Source organism: Thermobia domestica, chromosome 1, assembly GCF_964235325.1.
Source record: "Thermobia domestica chromosome 1, izTheDome1.hap1.1, whole genome shotgun sequence".
NCBI lineage: Eukaryota > Metazoa > Arthropoda > Insecta > Zygentoma > Lepismatidae > Thermobia > Thermobia domestica.
In genome coordinates, this window is record NC_137454.1 from 101968837 (window position 1) to 101988839 (window position 20003).

Consider the following 20003-nt stretch of genomic DNA (forward strand, 5'->3'; position numbering starts at 1 on the left):
GACAGCTCGCAGTGACATTGCCACTACTCGCGTGTCAAGGTTTTTTTCGGTGCAACTGTAGTGGCAATTTAATTAATGGTATAAGTCAGAGTGATCATGGTTGGTAACACTGGTATCAAAGTAGAGGCTGCAATGTCCCACCGCATGTGGTAAGAAACATCAGAGACCATCTCTTGTTGGCCGTGCTATAGTCATGTCTGACTGATCTAGTGATGAAAAAATGATGACGATAATTATAATGGAAAGAAAATTGGTACAGACATCTAGCGTTGAAAAAATAGCTATTTTTTCATTTTCCCCATTTGTCCATGCATTAATTGTTACAATTGCAAAGTTTATTTTCTTTTTTCTTTTTCTTCCTTTTTCTTATGCTTAACGTTCCATCATTTTGCACCGAGACTAAGGAGGCAGTGATGAGATTGATCATTATAGTGGAACAGAACAACGCCGGGGAAACCTACGCAGACGGTGTTTGCCCACCACAGAGCCTACTTGGCGGGAGCTGGGATCGAACCAGGATCCAACATCTAAGAGACAATCACTATACCATTGAACCACTGTGGCCCCTTCCGAGGTTTTGTTGTTCAAAAGATAGTAGTGTCAATTTTGTAAATCCGAAACACTAATCCCCTTCAAAATAGTCTTCTTTGTAATGCACACACTTCTCCCAGCGCCCCTGTCATTGTTGGAAACACTTCTAGAATGCTGTTTTTCTAATGGTGAGAAACCGTGCTGTCGCATTTCACATGATGTCTTTCCTTGACTCAAATCGGGTCCCTTTAGTGACATTTTCAGCTTTGGAAATAACCAAAACGGAGCCATGTCGGGTGATTAGGAAGCCTGACGGTACACAGGAATGTTGTGTTTGACAATGAAAACCTGAATCAAATTTCACGGACACTTTCCTCATGCCCAAATTCTCCTTTAAAATTAAATGTACCGAACGATTGAATTGTTTCCGCTTCGGTATCGCCAAGCTTTTGACAATATCAAATAAGTTCAAGTTTTTCTGTCATTTTACAAAAAAAAAAAAAAAAAAAAAAAAAAAAAGGAAAGAAAGAAAGAAAGAAAGAAAACATAAATCCTACGACCGCTCACTGCCCGTCTTCACTCGTTGGCCGACTACGAGCGACTGACACTTTCTACTGGCTGGAAAAAAATCACGACTACGCATAAGTGTCCCCTCTATATCTACACTGAAGAAATTCTCTCGCGCTTCATAGTTTTATTGTCATAATTTTATTGTCCGACAGTGTCCGTAAAATAGGTAACATCTTAACACTCCTGTGGTGAGACTTAGGGTATAAACATGCCGAAGATACCTCGCGATCGAGGTCGACATTTAAGTCGCGGTCGCATCCTCGATACTGGCACAAACACACGGATTCAAATGGGTAAGCGCATGCCGAAGATGTACGCTACATCGCAACCTATAGGTCGACCGCGTGGGTGAACTAGTGGTCGCGATGATAAAGAACCGACTTTGTTTACACATCGATGTTCAGCGGAAGCGTGGCTGTGACTCGTGTTGTCATTGGTTCTCCCTGAAGCACTGCACGGAATAAAGTCTTCATTGATTTCGAATTTCGTCTGCAGAGGATTGTGTGTCTATGCTAGAGAAGTTTTACTGTACTATTAAATTTGATTATGAAAAACATATTAATAGAATTACTGAGGAATGTTCCAGCAATATGGGATAAGAAACACATCATCATATTAGGTACGTTATAAATAGAGAATGGAACAAAATAGCAACTGAAATGGGAATGTCAGATAAGTTATTCATATTTATTTGAGAAGTATATTGTAGCTTTTTATTACATAAGGCAGTGGCGGTTACAGGAAGGGTTCTTTCGGGCTGAAGTCCATAAATTGTGGAATTTCTAAAGAAAAAAGCTACTGTTGATCATATATATGCTTAAAAACTCTATGTTTCCTCCCTTTCTAATTCCGAGATTAATAAAAAAAGGGTTTCTTCGAAATTTGTTTTTGATATAGGGTAAAGAAATACTTGTAAAGACAGGCACGTATTCATAGGGAGGAAACGTCGAATAGTGGAATTGCAGTGACGAAACTTCATTTGCTGAAGTTAATACCCCTCTACCTCAAAACCTAAAGACATACCTGTTTTTTTTTATTTTAGTGGAAAATAATTTCTTTCCGACGTGTGAGTGCTGAAAGAGGGCATTTCTACACAGAAAATTGAAAAAAACAAAATAGAAGTCTTTGATTTATTAATAGAGATGGACAAGAGATGAGACTCAAATACTTTTACGAAACAAGAGACGAGACTTTGGTATTTCTCATATCTTGTCTCGCGTCTATCCCTATTTATAATCTGTTTGGTCCTTTCAATTTCAAAATGTTTTTTTGCAGTGACTTTTATGCATTGACGGAATAATTTCAGACGCGTCACAGTAACGTTTCTCCTCAAACTGAGATCTTACAGCGAGGGTGCAACCTCTTCGCTATGTGCACCCTTCATCCATCGCGACTTAGACATCGAGGTAGCAACCGCGACTTAAGAGTCTTCATCCCGGCGAAATTAAAATACCGCTAATTTTACAGTAATTATGTGGTATCTTCAAATAGATAAAAGATAATTGAATTGAAATATGGAACAAGAGCGCCCTAGACAATATTATTTTGCGTGAGGTACCGTTGTCACAAGTCACCTAGTGGCTTTCCGTTTTCAGCTATTTAGAAACGCGAAAATAAATGCCGATTTTCAAAATGCCTCGAAATCGAAAGCAGATAAGTGAGTTGTGATAACGGTTTCTCATGTAAAATAATATTGTCTAGGGCGCTCTTGTTCCACATTTCGATTATCTTTTATCTATTTGAAGATATCACATAATTGCTGTAAAATTAGCGGTATTTTAATTTCGCCGGGATGAAGACTCTTAAACCTCGACCTCGATCGCGAGGCCTCTTCGGTATATCTTTACGCTTAGGAAAACAGAGCATCGTAAAAGCCTCAATCAACGTGAGTAATTGAGCGATTCAAACAAAACAGTGGTGATTTGAAAAGATTGTCTCTGGAGGTGAAAGTAAAATTGTGAAAATATTTATAACCAATGTTGAGCACGATCGGAGATATACCCCAGGGTGGAATTCCCCCCTCCTGGGCTCCCCCCCCGAAATCTTCACTGTGAACATACATTTCGATTTCGAATGGCAATGGATAACGTAAAATACTCCCTTTCTTGCCTGCTTGAAAAGTTACATTCTGTTGGCGTATTTTGTGTATGTTCACTGTGAGTGTTTTTTAATTAGTTATTGAATGAACTGGTTCTGTCATTCAGCGGTTTAAATTAACGCCAGCAAATTCTTTCTGCTGTTTATGTCAGGTTTCATGCACGAAATCTTTTCTGTTCATTTTATTGTTTTTTAAATACCCGTTACTTTTGTTGGTTGTTTCAAGGGCATATACAACGTTGTCAGTTGCTCATTTAAAAGTTTGTTTGTTCAAAGTCTGTTAATGATTCGATCACCCCTTCCTCTCTCTATTTTTTTAAAGCTTGACTGACTGTAAGAATGACAACGCATGCAACCCTCGTGTTCTCTACGTGATGTACTCGACACCTGTCTCTCCAAATGTACTTGTTTTTGTTGCAGTTGACATTATTTCTGTTGCTGTTTTGCTTCTGTGTGTTGTGTTTGCTTGTGGTTTGAATGTGAAATGTGAGCTAATTTTAGAATCTATGTGTTTAGTAATCTGGATTATGGTTCAAGGCTTTATAAACTACCCTTCTCTGACAAGACAATGACCGCAGAAATTGCAGTGGCGAATGGGACAGCAAAATTAGCATTTAAATGGTTTTGTTCATGAGCGTGTGAGAATGAAAGTGATTGATTGGTTGTTGAAAACTACCCCCAAAACTATCTCTTTTTTTTAAAAAAAAAAAATTAAATCACCCATACAATATACAGCTAATTTTGTTGGCAGTTAGCGAGAATATTGTAACTTAAGTCAAGATTGATTCATTTAATGCTATAATGGTACTTGTTCGATAGAGAAGACAGATATGCGTTGGTTTAATGCAGAAACTAATCAACTAGAAACGTCTGTTCGAAAATTCATTTGAAATTATGACTATATATATATGTTCTGCAACATTTTAATATGATAAATTTCCAGAATACAAAAATGAAATAAAATTTTAAATTTACTGTCTCATTGTTATGGCGTTCAGGCTAAGAAAATGAATAATTACTGGAAATAAATGATTATAAAAGAATTCACGGAATGATAATGTGGGAGGAAAAGGAAGAATCCTCTGGAAAATCCAGTAACAAGATGTTGTACAACACAAAATCACACGGCTTAGAATCGAACCAGAGATTTTTCAAACCACTGAGCTATTTCCTTCCACAATATTATATATTAATTGAGTTCTTTTGCAGCAAAATAGTTAACGTTACTATCTTTTACGCAGGAGGCTCTGGATCAATTCCCGGTAAGAGTGGTGTGGTCCAGTTTCTATATTTCACATTTCACATAATCCCAATACTAAAGAAGGACGCTATGTCCAAAAAAAAAAAATTTACTAGCTATTTGTTGAAGACACTGTACCTGGAAATATACATAGAAATACAAAATGGTCAAAAAGAAAGCAGTCGTATATATATATATATATATATATATATATATATATATATATATATATATATATATATATATATATATATATAAAACTATCTATTTCACAGTAAATGATGGAAATGGCCACTGTTCTGTACTACTTCACACAAGCGACTACGGCTAATTTTAAAATATTTATTTATTTATTTAATTTTTTGTAATATTTTCCTTGAAATGACAACTCAGTAATGAATATTCCAATTTAATCCCGTGATAGTGTAGTGATGAATTGTATAGGCAACATCCTTAATTACCTCTACAAGACAATATCTACCTGGACCAGCTGTAACTTTGTTGAATCATTAATATTAAGCCTTATGAACAGCCTTGCCTTCATGCAATAATAGATATAACAGTGGTTCTCAACCTTTTTGAGTCTAGCGTTTCCTTGGATGAATGCGATTAATCTGAGCGGCCTCCGTCATCTTAACCCAATCCAGAAGACTGAATGTAAGATTTGGACGAAGAAGTCAGAGAAGAGGAAAAGAAACTCTAATTCTTAAAATCAGCTTGGAGAATCTACATTATTGTTTGTAAAAGATGTCTAAATTTTTGATTATTTTTTAAAACTCATAATGGTTTTTAAAGGAACAATAAGTAAAAAAAAGTAAGAGTTCATACATTCGCACATGCCGCCTAAATAGACTATCGCGCCCCATCCACCCCTGTTTCTTCAAGCGTCCCTTTAGGAAACGAGAACGTCCATATTGATAACTAGTGTTGTAAATCTTTGTAAGAATGAACGTAAGAAAGCTTACTCAATACCATCGGCAATTAAAATGATTTCAATTCAATGACTTTTCTTAGTAATGGATAAATAATACACTAGTGGTTCCATGTAATGCAGAAGGGATGGAAAGTTTTTTTTTTTTTTTTTTTTTTTCGCCAAGCGTATGTGAGGGAAAAGAAATAACACATCCTTTTACTTTTGAGCTATTCCAATCCTAAACAATGGAAATTTCAATTTAAATACTGGATATACCATGTATTATTAGAATCTTGTTTTTTTTATTTAGTCTTTGTTTTCTATCTTGAAATATTTTTAAAATTGCAAGTAAATCCATACAGTAAACATCTACGTCGTTATCTCTAACCGACTCGAATTCCCAGCAATAGGTCTGATTCAGAAGTTTAAATGAAGTGCATGAGCAGCTGGTAGATCAAAACCGGATTCATGCCCGTCGAAGCAGCATATGTTGATCACATAACCAGGAGGTAACTCAACAATCAATATAGATAATTCTTTCACACTCAAAGAAATCCACGTTATTCTTAGTGTGAAACTTTTTTGTACTTTCATGAAGTAAATTAAGCTCTTATTCTTTTCAATCTCGAGGAATAGATTTATTTACCAAGCTCAGAGAAACACACGTGAAATTTCATCAAAATTGGATAAAACTTGACGAAAGTAATCGCACAAAAGACAGGAAGTCACACAGAAATATAGATTATATCGAATGGTAGAATCTCATTTATTATCGCTTGAATTATAGACTATATCTTTTTAAACGAGAAGACAAAAGAGGTTTGTGAGCTTGCTTCGTAGTCAACATACTAGTGTGTGTCTTCAGCGCTGGAATCTCATGCTATATTCCCAGTGAGAGTTCATTTAATTCAAATTTCGTGCTAAACTGTGGGTCCACGTCTTATATTACCTGGGTACTGAAAAAGAATTATATTTCTAAATCAACCAACCAAAGAAGAGACTTGTGAGGTATTTTAGTTTATAAGTGTTTCTGATAGCTGCAAGTGACAACTCAGTGATAGAAAAATGTCTATGGTAAGAACAATGAAGATGATATATGATATGCAAAAGTTTACAACACTCTTTATAGTTATACACATGGTGTTTCATGGATACGCAACAGCACGAAATAATTTGCAACTTCAAATCCTTTAAGACTACAGTAAGGCTCGGGTTTTCTCTTTGAGACGGTCTTAAAAGTAATAGTCGTCAATAATAGTTATACAATTTGTTTTTCCATTACGCATTAATACACTAAAGATATTGGTATCAATTAGACCTTTAACCAGGAAACGGCTAACATGCAGTTTCCCTATAGTGTCACTATTCTTACAGACAAATATAGTTCAGATACTTCTAAAAACATAGTATAACGCATTAATCCCTTTACCAAAGTATCAGATTAGGAGTAGATGAATCAGAACTATTAACAAGAATATTATTGATGTCTTTTCACCAAAGCTTTTATATAAGTTCCTTGTTAATTCCTTAGTGATATCGTAAATAAAATATAAAGAACGGAATAATGGTAACTGTATTAAGCAGCATGGCGCGAAACACGTATGAATTTTGAAAAGATCACAGTTAGAAAACATACAAAGTAACTTTTAAACCCCACAACTTCTGACTAAAGTTAAGATGTTTTCTGTATGTTTGAGTAGACATCTAGGAGCCACCATGAGTGGATGAAATAGACAAATTGAGAAGCAACAAAGAATGCACACACACACACACACACACACACACACACACATATATATATATATATATATATATATATATATATATATATATATATATATATATATATATATATATATATATATATATATATATATATATATATATATATATATACAGAGCCGTAGCTAGAGATTTCGGCGCCCGGGGCGAAGCATAATTTGACGCCCCCTACACTCACCACACCAAGTTTTTCCTTCCCTTTATTTTACCCATAAGAAAAGCAGCAGCTATTGTTATACTACACTGGTTTTTATTAAGCTGCTTGGGCAGACCATTGCAACAGCCAAAAGCGATCATTATGTATTCTTTTACAAATAAGAGTTGCTTTCAAGAGGCGTATTTTGGAATTTTTGTTAAACTTGACAAAACTACCTTTGGTTGTACAGAAATCCATTTGAAGAACAGTTACGGAAATTTACAACACTACTATTTGTAACGTTTCATACTATCGATAAGAAATGAAATTTCAATACATTAGAAACCATATACTTTAAAAATGTTCAAAATGGGTGACAGCATTAATGTTCACTAATAATGGTAAACTTTTGTAATTTTATTCTGTATGTGAGCACACAAATAGCAATTTACTTTCGATTCTTTCAATATCAGTAATTAAACGGGTTGAACTTGTTAATGATAGACTTTCTTTTATTACCCTCAGGGGTCAGTGGTATGATACTATTGTTTTAAATGCATATGTCCCAACAGAAGATAAGGATGACGATATAAAAGACACTTTTTAAGAAGTATCACGGGTATTCGACCAAGTCCCGCACTACCATATGAAAATTCTATTAGAGGATTTCAATGCGAAGGTAGGGCGACAGGATGTTTTCAAACCGGTTATAGGGAGACATCATAAGGAACGTAACGACAACGGAGTTTCCTGAACTTTTGAACATCCAAAAAGCTTATCGTGAAGAATACAGAGTTTCCACATCGCGACGTTCATAAATACACATGGACCTCACCAGATGGAAGAACACACAATCAAATTGATCACGTTTTAGTAGACAGAAGAAAACAGTCTAGCATAATTGATGTTCGCTAGTTCAGAGAACCTGAATGTGACACTGATCACTACCTGGTAGCAGTGATAACAAGATAAAGAGATTATTGTTGAATAAAGAGAATATTCAACATCTGAAAACCGAGAGGTTTACTTTAAAGAAATTAGAGGAGAACCAGGCGAGAGGGAAATACCAGATTGAAGAGTAATAAATTCTTGTTTCTAGAAGGTTTTGAGAGCTCTGACGTTGGGGATACTTGGGTTCAAATTAGAGATAGCATTAAAATTTCAGCAGGAGAAAAATTCAGGCACACGAAAATACGTAGGAACAAATCATGCTTCGCCCAGGAATGCCAAACTAACGGAGAAGGGAAAATAGGCGAAATTGCGTTGGCTACAAAAATCCGAACGATGTAACTACACTAAATTTCGTTGACATCAGACGGAAAATTCCAAAATGTTTAGAAGAGAGAAACGCGAATTTTTGAAAGGTTAAATTAATGAACTTGAAGATAATAGTAAAAGAAAAAATCGGGACGTGTTCAAGGGCATCAACGATTTTAAGAAAGACTATTAACCTCGCGCGCATATATTAAAGATAGATGGGAACAATTCTTACTGATACAGATAGCATCTTGAATAGATGGAAAGATTTCTTTTACGTGTTCCTTAAAACAGCCGAAAACTAATGTTCGTGGGGAAAGTGAAATGCCCAGCAGAACCATAAATTTCATAACCTAGCCGAACAGAAGTAGAAGTTGCTATAAAGAAATTAAAGAAACACCAATCTCCGGGTGTAGACGAAATTCTGGATGAGTAAATTTTAGCTAGAGCGGAAAGTTGTGGAACAAGATACACAAAGTTTATGCACATTCTCTTTATGTGGAACAAAGAAGAATTGCCACAAGAGTGGAAAGAATGAATCATTGTTCCAATTAAGAAGAAAAGCAACAAAGCGGATTGTAATAACTATCGAGGTATTTCTCTTGTGTCAACATCCTATAAAATCATCTCAAACATTTTATTAACAAGATTGATCCCATACGCGGATGAAATTGTTGGAGATTATCAATGTGGATTTTGACGAAATCAATCAACTATGGACCAGATATTTACCATCGACAAATACTCGAAAAGAAATGGAAATACAATACCCCAGTACATCAATTATTTATTGATTGTAGAACGACTTACGATTCTATTAGGAGATAAATATTATACAACATTCCTGCAGAATTTGGAATACTGAGTAAAGCTAGTTAGATTAATTAAGATGTGTTTAAACGAATCCAAAGTAAAGTCCGAGTAGGAAATTTCTATTCCACGAGCTTCCTCGCTGAGAATGGCCCGAAACAAGGAGATGCGTTGTAGATTATTATTATTCAACTTTATTCTGGAGTACGCTATAAGGAAAATCAAAGATAGCAACCAGGGCCTAGAGCTAAATAGTATTTACCAGGTTATGGCGTATGGTGATGATGTAAATCTACTAGGAGAAGATAGAAGAACAACAGAAGGAAATGCAGAGGCATTATTAAACTCTTGCAGGGTTAGAAGAGAATGCAGAAAAAACTAAATACATGGAACTTCACTGGGATTATAATACTACAAATTATGGATGCGTCAAAGTATCAAATAATATTTTCGATAAAGTGGATACTTTCAACTATCTAGGACCAATATTAACAGAGCAAAATCATATCCACGAAGAAATTAAATGTCGACTGAAAGCAGGGAATTTGTGTTATTATTCAGTTCAAAATGTCTTGTCGTCGCGAATTCTGTCGCCAAGTCTACGAGGCTCAGGTGTGCAGATTGTGTAGCGAGAATGAAAGAAAGCAGGAGCGCTTTCAAAGTTTTGACTGGAAATCCAATCGGAAAACCTGCATTAGGAAGACGTAGATGCAGATGGAAAGGCAATATTAAGATGAATCTCGTAGAAATAGGAATACAAAGTAGAAACTGGACTCAGTTGGTTAAGGACAGAAGTCATTGGAGAGGTTTTAAGAATTTGGCATTGAACCTCCGGGTTCTATAGACTATAGAGTTAGTTAGTTATTTTACGGTAAAACATATTTTATGACATATAATGGAAATTCAGAAGGTTTATGTTTTGTGTGTATATAGATTGATAAAACAGAGCACAACTGATACGTATTCACAGAAAACATATCCTGGCGATACAAGTAGTTGATGGAGAAATTATCCCGATAAATTCCTTCAAATTGGAAGTATTTAATATCTCAATGGAATTAAAAAGAAACACTGGTAGTGATTAGTCATTGAAAAAAGTCGAAATCCGTTGGGTTAAGTTCTGACCCTTTTAGCTTCTACTCTACGATTTCGAATTTGTTATTATTCCCCTTGTTTACCTTCATTGTTAATATTTCCGCATAAACAGCACCTTGCGTGTGTCTCTTCACTCCTCTCATTTTCATACTTTCATTCTCAGCATAGTGATTAATCCGATTGGGTAGAAAAGCGTAATTATCTAAGCAAACTTATTACCATCACAACGCTGAACACGTATTTCAGACTTCGACCGTTTCCGATTTTGAAAACACACCTGTGTACACTATACTCGAAACCTTGTATATCATATCGTCATTAACAAATCATGTAAAAACTTGTTGTGACTCTTGTGGAAACGTTTGGGTTGCGAGCGGAGCGAGCAAGAAAATTTTTAACAAGTGTATTTCCTTGCAAACCGACAATATTGATTTAATAGGGCGCCAATTCTTTTAGGGGGCGCCGCGCTGTTTACTCTTTTCCGACATCTTTTCTTTCTTCTTGCTCGTTCGGCGCCCCCTTGGTATCAGCGCCCGGGGCAACCGCCCCGCTCGCCCCCCCCCCTTAGCTACGGCTCTGTATATACAGGGAGTCCATAAAGTCCTGTAGGAAAGTAAAACTCTATAACTTGGAAACTACGTAATGTATTAACAAATACCTTTTGGTGTACTTACAGAAAGGTTCAAAGTTTTGTTTCAGATAGTTAAGGTTCATCGCCAAACCTCCAATTATGTACCATTCACGTCCAAACACTATTGCAGGCTTTTGGGGAAACCAAGAATTGCGTGTTGGCGGTGATCGTCTGGAATGTTCAAAATCACACCAGTTATTTTGTTCCTGAGATCGTGCAGATTAGCTGCCCTCTGCGAATACATTTTGGTCTTCATGTGTCCCCTCAGCCAGTAATCACAAGAGGACAAATCTAGTGATCTTGCAGGCCAAGGTGTGTGGGTCCTCTTCGGCCAATCCATCTCTCCTTAAATTCTTCGTTAAGAAACTGTCGAACTTGAAGGGCATGGTGCGGCGGCGCCCCATCCTGTTGCATGTGGATCTCATTAAGGATGCCAAACCTAGTAAGTTCTGGCAAAAGGAATGTCTGTAGGATGTTCAGATAATTGTTAATATTTAACGTCACTTCCTCGAAGAAAAAAGGGCCGATAATGTGGTCCATTTAAACAGCACAACACACATTGACTTTGGGAATACCCCTCTTGTGCTCCTCGAATTCACGTGGATTTTCTACCCCCCAATATTCAGCAGTTGTGCCTGTTCAGTTTTCCCGACAAATGAAATGTGGCTTCATCTGGAAACAGAAATCGAGATAGAATGTCACAATCTTCTTGTAAGCGGGTAAGCATTGACTCACAGAATTCCATCCTCATGTTACAGTCTTCCTCTATCAGCTCGTGCACAAATTTTAACTTATAGGACCGGACCGTCAAATTCTTGCGTATGATCTTGTATAAGGTTGACTTCGGTATTCACAGTTCCAATTACCTACGTTTAAACGACTTCATTGGACTCCTGGGTACGCTGTCCTGCAACGTGTGAATCACAACGTCACTCGTTCCTGGCCTTCCACTGCGTGGTAAATCCGACACACTTCCCGTTTCTTTGAACTTCTCGTACCACCTCTTGACACTTGTTTCTGCTGGGTGTTTTCCCATACGTTGTTTGGAACTTTCTCCGCACTGAAACGCAAGATTTTAATTCCGCAAACCACAAAACACATTGTGCCTTCTCTTTAATAGACGCCATCTTAAGTCATGTGATTACCAGCGCAAACGTCATCGAGCATTGTGGCCAGAACAAAACTTTAAACTTCCCTTCTTCCAACCCCATATATATTTAAGACACCATTCGATTTTTCGTTTTTTTTTTCGATTGCTAGAGGCTTGTATAGATAAATGGGTATAATTGAGTTTCAGATTTAATATGCGGTATTGTCGAACACCAACCCCAAGTTTGCAAACTTTTGGAAAAAAAATTGATACTTTACCGAAACAAAATACAGTGCTACTATTGTGCAGGCTGATTTGATTTAGAATGCACAGTTTCTGGAATGTGATGCATTACACATTGTCATGCATGAAAAATGCTCCCCGTACGGTTCATAAAATCAATTTCAATAGAGTTTACACACAACTTTTGTACGTCGGGATCGGAACTTATTTCTCTGTATTTTTACAGTCAAGCATCAGTACTAGAAAAGAAAGTGCCGGTATGAAATTCATGAAAATAATCGAGTTAAAGATAGCAACGAATTTACACGTTTCACGGTACAAGTTTCACGAAAATTTTATTTTTAGATGTCTGTCATCTGTTCATCCATTTGTTTGTTCTTCACGATGTACACATACAGTTACCTAGAGGCAGGGGTGTATCCACGGGGGGGGGGGGCATCGGGGCCAGGTCCCCTCAAATGATTTCCTGCCCTCCCCCCCAATGATCAGCTTTAAAGTTTACATATAATTAATAATTTGCGGTAAAAGAGTATGGAAAAATACTATTTTACCATACCGATCGAAAAATAGTATGGGATCACTTCCTTATACCAATCGGAATATAATATGGTATATTTTTTGTGACACCAGATTACACCAGTTTGTTTTTTTGGGAGGAGGGGTTAACTTTGTATTATTCTTGGTAGTATTCAACGCAGCTGTATCTAAATATCCACAATGTTTAGTTTGGTTTTGGGTGGTTAACTTTGTATTATTCTTGGTAGTATTCAACGCAGCTGTATCTAAATATCCACGATGTTTAGTTTGTTTTGGGGGGGATGGTTAACTTTGTATTATTCTTGGTAGTATTCAATGCAGCTGTATCTAAATGTCGGGTTGATTACAGCTAGTGATGAGCGCAAGAGTCTTGGTCTTGCAGTTTTTGCAAGAGTCTTGCATGCAAGACCAAGACCAAGACCAAGACCAAGACCACGAATAGCGGTGCAAGACCAAGACCAAGACCAAGGTGTGCAAGAACAAGACCAAGACCAAGACCATACCTGCAAGACCAAGACCAAGACCAAGACTCTTGCGCAAGAGTCTTGCACAAGTACTGGTACTACTTGAATTTTTTTATACAATATAAAAAAGGAGAAAATTCATTACATCTTTACTTGAATATTTTGACTTCAGTAAAAGTGACACTAGAGTGAATGTGTTCCCAGTAGTATTATGCAATCCGTGTGAGTCGATCTGCCCCTGTAGCATATAGCTACAGTATATCGTTTCCTGAATTGGTTGTTCGCGTTTTCTGTAGATATTGCTCGTTCTCAAGCCACACAGGTGTCATCTTGCGCCATGTAAGCTATTTTAGTGGACAAACATCGTGTGCGTGGGTTTTCTTAGGTTTTTTCCGTTTCCTTCTAGTTTCTTCATTCCACCATTTCAGTCTTTTTTCATCACCACCGTCTCCCTCAGCGTTGGTGCATTACTGTGGGACGTTAAACTAGATACTTCATTTCATTTCAAAGCATACTAGTGGTGTTCTTCTTCCAAAACTGAAGAGAAATGTAGTGTTGAACATCGGTAATTCCGTACACCATAGGTGCTGACTACATGAGTATGGCCTTGGCTATGAGACTCAAGCATCCGTTGTAAATTTTTAATGTGTGCTCATAAAATTAATATCGAAATAACATTTTCATGACATTGACAAAAACTTAGTGCATGTGACCGCAAGTTTGATTTCATGGGCAGATGCTTATACGTTGAATAATTGTTTATTCATATAATTTTTAGCCTCCTTAGGTATACGGCACATCGGGGATTGAGCGATATAACATTACACAACAACAGTAAATCTATATTATAAAATTGAAAGTGACTATGCTTGTGACTCCCAATCTCTTGAACACTCTTGAACCACCAGCTCGAGATCGATCAAATTTTCAATATAGATCAGGTTTGGGCCTGGAATGTTATTTATCAGTTCACTTTGAAGGAGCAACGTATGGGGGGAGGAGGAGGAGGGGGAGGTATACAAAAATCAAAATAAATAAAAATAAAAGTGACTAAGTTTGTGACTTAATAATTCTTGAACCACCAGACCGACCTTAATCAAATTTTTAACATGTATGAGGTGCCTAACTGGAAAGTTTTTTATAGTTTCATTTTGATGGTAGAACCTAGGGGAGGAGGAGGGGAGGGGGAGGTATATATAAAAATAAATAAAACTTAATAACTCTTGAAACACCCGACCGATCTCGATCAAATTTTCAACATAGATGAAGCTCAGACCTTTCACGATTTTTATCATTTTACTTTGACGGTGCAACATAGGGGATGAGGAGGAGGGAGATATATGCAAAAAATAAAAGTATAAGTGACTGTATTTGTGACTTCATCACTCTAGAACCAGCCAATCGATCTTAATGAAATTTTCAACATAGATGAGGTTCGGACTTGGGGTGTTTTGTATCATATCACTTTGATAGTAGAACTAAAGATAGGAGGAGGGGAGAGGAAGTGTACAAAAATAAATAAAACTTAATAACTCTTGAACCACCCAACCGATCTCGATCACATTTTCAACATAGATGAATTTCGGACCTGAGATGGTTTCTGTCATATCACTTTGACGATGGAGCTTAGGGGCCGGGGAGAGGAGAGATATTTAAAAATGATCGAAAATGACCGATATTAGAGTGGAGTCTATAGTTTTCGGGGTCGCTGAGATAAACAATGACACTTCCGATGCTGTTTAAATCCAAATTTAGCCCCTAGCTTGGCGGTGGGAGGAGAGATATCTAAAAATGATCGAAAATTAATATTAGTGTCGAATTCATAGTTTTTGGGGTCACGAAAGTGAACAGTGATACTTCCGATCCCGTTTAAATGCAAATTCAGCACCGCAACTTGGGGAAGGGGGAAGAAGGAGATATATAAAAATTATTGAAAATGACCATTATTATCAATGTCAAATTCATGGTTTTCGAGGTCATTGAGATGAACAGTGACACTTCCGATGCCGTGCCTTGCAACATGGGGGAGGAGGAGATATATAAATTTATTGAAAATGACCGATATTAGTGCCGAATCCATAGTTTTCGGTGTCTCTAAGATGAAGAGTGATGTTTCTGATGCCGTTTAAACCCAAATTCAGCCCCGCAACTTGGAGAGGAGGGGGAGAGAAATATAAAAATAATCGAAAATGACCGATATCAGAAAGCGCTTAGTAATAATGAAAAGTGACTGATTAACGAAACATATTATTATTATTATTATTATTATTATTATTATTATTATTATTATTATTATTATTATTATTTAAAATTTAACCCAACGAAGTTTGTAATTGATGATAGTAATCCATATTCACAAGTGAGACTGATTTTATACAGTTATTTTAAATAACTTGTAGTTTGATGTCGTTATTTTGTATTTCTAATATAGGTCAAAAGTATTTATACAAATTGAGTTTATAGAAAAGACATAGACAGACAGACAGATGAGTCGTTTTTAGTTTTCACTTAAATTATTCTAAAATATTAAGTTTTGATTATAATAATTATTTTATTTTTTCTCTCTTTTTTGTCGATATGCTAAACATATCATCATAACCATCACCAAAGCTATTCTGCCATTATCGGCTGGTTGCTTGCTGCAACTGAGAAACCTCGATATACAGTGGTCCTCAGCTAGTCTCTTCGTCTTAATGTAGCAATTTTCTTAATATCTTCCTTCAACTACAATTTCCTTTTCTCCCTCTCTCTCTTTCCTTTCACCATACCCTCTAGCACGTCCTCCACAGCCAATATCCCAACCAGTTCCTCTTTCTCCTCTTATCAATATCTAAAATTCTTCTTTTTCCTCCTATTGCTAACATTTCTAACACCTTCTCATTCGTTTTCCGTTCAACACAGCTAATTCTCTCCATTTTTCTCCATGCCCAGCTTTCGAAAGTCTGTAATTTTTTCCATCGCTTTTGCGTAATGTCCATGTTTCTGCCCCATTGGAATCAGTAAAACAAAATCTCAATATTTAATTATAAGTTTGTTTAACACAAAAATTAGTTAATGTGGTTGAAAAGAAAAATCTGACGCCTTTAGAGTGTAAAAATAATTTTGCATTTCATGGTATTTCAATTATCTGTACCGTTTTGATTTTCTTTCATTCGTCTCGGGGTAGCCTCCCCAGTTTCGGAATCTGTGGAGTGTTGGATCTGTTAAAAAATGTAAAAAGATTAGCGAAGCGTGGGCACCCAATAAAAAAATAAAGGTCATCACTTATGTTGTACACTATTATCATACTTACACGAAGATAAAGTATGTTACATTTAAAAACATATATTGTATTTCCGTTACTATTGGAGCATTGTAGAATTTATTATCCCTTATATCCAGAGTAAAATTTACCTATGAAAAACATAAGATTTCTTAAAAGCAAAACTTGCAAGACTCTTGCAAGCAAGACCAAGACTGGGTGTGCAAGACCAAGACCAAGACCAAGACTGGGTATGCAAGACCAAGACCAAGACCAAGACCGAAGGTTCCAGTGCAAGACCAAGACCAAGACTGGGTGTGCAAGACCAAGACCAAGACCAAGACCACCCCGGTCTTGGTCTTGGTCTTGCATTTGCTCATCACTAATTACAGCCATTCAGATACTTTGAATGTTTTAACAAATTTCCTTCATTTTGTGTACATTTGAGACTGCTTACTTGGATTTTTTAGTTTTAGTATCAAATATTAAATCTAAGCCCTAATTACAATCAGTTTTAAAGTATTTTATTTTAATCTAAAAAAAATAAGATTTTGTGGAGGAAAATCATGCACACTAATGTCAAAGTAAAAAAAAAACTACAATATAAGAAATATAAAACAAGTAATAATTAGTTTCCCTGTTGGGAAAATAATTCAGCTTCCTTTGATTTTAACATACATTTATTATAAGTCCTAAATAGCAGTTGGGAAATATATCGCCAAAAAAATTAAGTAAATCGAAACTTAGATTTTGATAAGTTAAACTCGGAAACCAAAGGTCTGCAATGTTACCCATCAGACGAGATGACATTAAAACTAAGATTTTTCTCGTTTCGTCTCGTGTGTTTTAAGGAATTTGGTCTCGTCTCGGTTCTAGAAGAATTGTTTCCTGTCGGTGTCGACTCTGGGAAAGCTTTCCCGGTATAGACTCCAAATTTTTCTCGTTTCGTTTGTATATTTTTATACAAAATTTATCACAGTATTTTTTTTTCTTAATTTCTTTTAGAAGTTATCAGAACCCTTCTACAACCATATTCAGTACTGAAAAAATATGTTGAACGGCTTAAGTATCTTTAAAGATTAATATTTTTTTCATTTTCTTCGTACAATCACGTCACTCATTTACAATTTTTACATTATGATCCATGTAACACCAAGACAATGTTTGAAATCTAAGGCTTTTGTGAACTGTTGTTACCCACGAGACCACCAATGTTCCGTTGACATGGGAAATTTCTTGTCTCGTCTCGAAAACATGTACTAACGAAGTCAAGGTATACATTCATGCCAAGTTTAGTCAAAACGAGACAAGCTCTGAAGATTGTTTATACACTGCCTTTATTATGGTTACTATTATTGGAATATCAAATGAAAAAAAAAAGATTGTTAATTTCAATCACAAATTTATATATCAAAGTTTATATGCTCATGTTCTAGATAATATAGCAAATATTAAAATTCAATTTATATATGTGTCTCAGTTACTCTTAATATCGTACTAGTATTCAAAGCTGGAAATCAAAGTTCCAAATTATTGCTTTCAGGAAATGGTTTTATAAAACCTTAAAAGAAAACGTACCCACTTATTTTTTTCTCTTCTGATAACTCCGGACTCAGTAAATAGCTGTTACACTTAATATTTCAAGTTATTTAACAGTTTTAGATGGTACCGAACTTATGACATCAACTTCAAATACTGTCAAACGAAACAAAATTATATCAAATTTATGTGCTCAGGGAATGTTCCCGAGTCAGAGGCTCACACAATATAAAGAAGTGCAGGTTTTCGATAGTTTCTTTCACTTCGAGAATATTTGATGTAACAACACGAAACGAAAAATTCTGTATGTCACGGGCGTCGTTATCGGGGGGTCGGGGGACGCGTCCCCCGAATTTTAGTCAAATATATTTAAAGAAACTATACTACTTTGAATATATAACTTTTGTCGAAAAGAGACTTTTGATTTTGATTCATCCGACCCCCAGATTTAAAAAGCTGACAACGCCTGTGTGTACAGAGAAAGATTCCAAAAAGTCTATAAGAGCTTTACCACCTTTCGTTGATCTCTAACTTTTCTTTGAATGAAATACTACTTGCATCACTCTACTAGAGTTGAGTTGATTTTGAGTTTAACGTCCCGTTCAGCAGCGAGGCTATACGAGACGTGGACCTACTGATTAACGTGGACTCCGAACCACTTGAGCTCCCGCCGGGAATCAAACCCGGGTCTCCCGCGCCAAAGGCGCGTACGCTAGCATCACTCGACTTGTTTTACGTACAATGCCAAAATCATCCATGGTTGTAAATACTCCACCGTGACCAAATCTTGAATCCAATCCTGGATATATTATACAAGAATTCAATTATCTGTCACTGTAGATTCTTTTAGAATATCTTTTTCTAAATTAAAAGACTGTATGATAGATATTATTCGTACAGTTTTCATGTATTATTCGCTTTTCTAGATTGATACCTTTGTTTGTGCTTTTCAAATTGTCTTTTTAAATGAATAATCGTAAAAGTCGTTTCAAAAATTTCAATTCCAACATTTTACAGTTTCTAGGATATTAGGTAATCCCACTTTACGCAAAATTAGAACTAGTTTCATATGTCAAAGGCGTTGATTTTTAAATAACTAAAAACAAACTTTGTACTTAAGTTTTCTGAATATTCTTGCATTAAAAGTACGTAAAAGACTCGGAGGATGAAAATTATTCTCAAGTCATGTTTTCTGATACACCTCTATCAAGCGCAACGTTTGTGTCGTAACTTCGGCATTTATTTGAATTTATTAGTATCGAAAACGATAACCAGGTCGTGTACTCTAATAGTGATAACTAAGCATAATGGTTTGTGTCTCTGAATATATAAGGTGGACTAAGGACAACATTAAAGAAACTGATTTCAAGACACTTAAAATTGTTCGATTGTTTACTAATTTTGGGTTAGTGGAAACGATTTATCCTAATTTCGATTCCTGAAAAAATCGTAAAGAAGAAACGTCATGGAAGGAATTGTCTGAAAACAATTTTAAATAATATCATTAATATAACTAACGAATTTTCGATTTTAAGGTGTCAGAAAATGATTTAGTTCGTTCTCAAATTTGAGAAACAGCATAGTACTTGAACTTTTTCATTTCTTGAATCATCAATTTATGAAAATCATCATGCTAAATATATTTTTCCTCTAAATCTCTCAGACGATCAAGAGATTTTTAATAACTAGCTAGAAGATATAATTCAAAACGTTGTTCACACAACTGTTTAGTTGTACCACCATATGCAGTATATCAGTAGACACTAATGAGACACAAGCTTGCAAGAGTAGGATTTACTCCATCAATCAAAAATGTTGGATGATTTG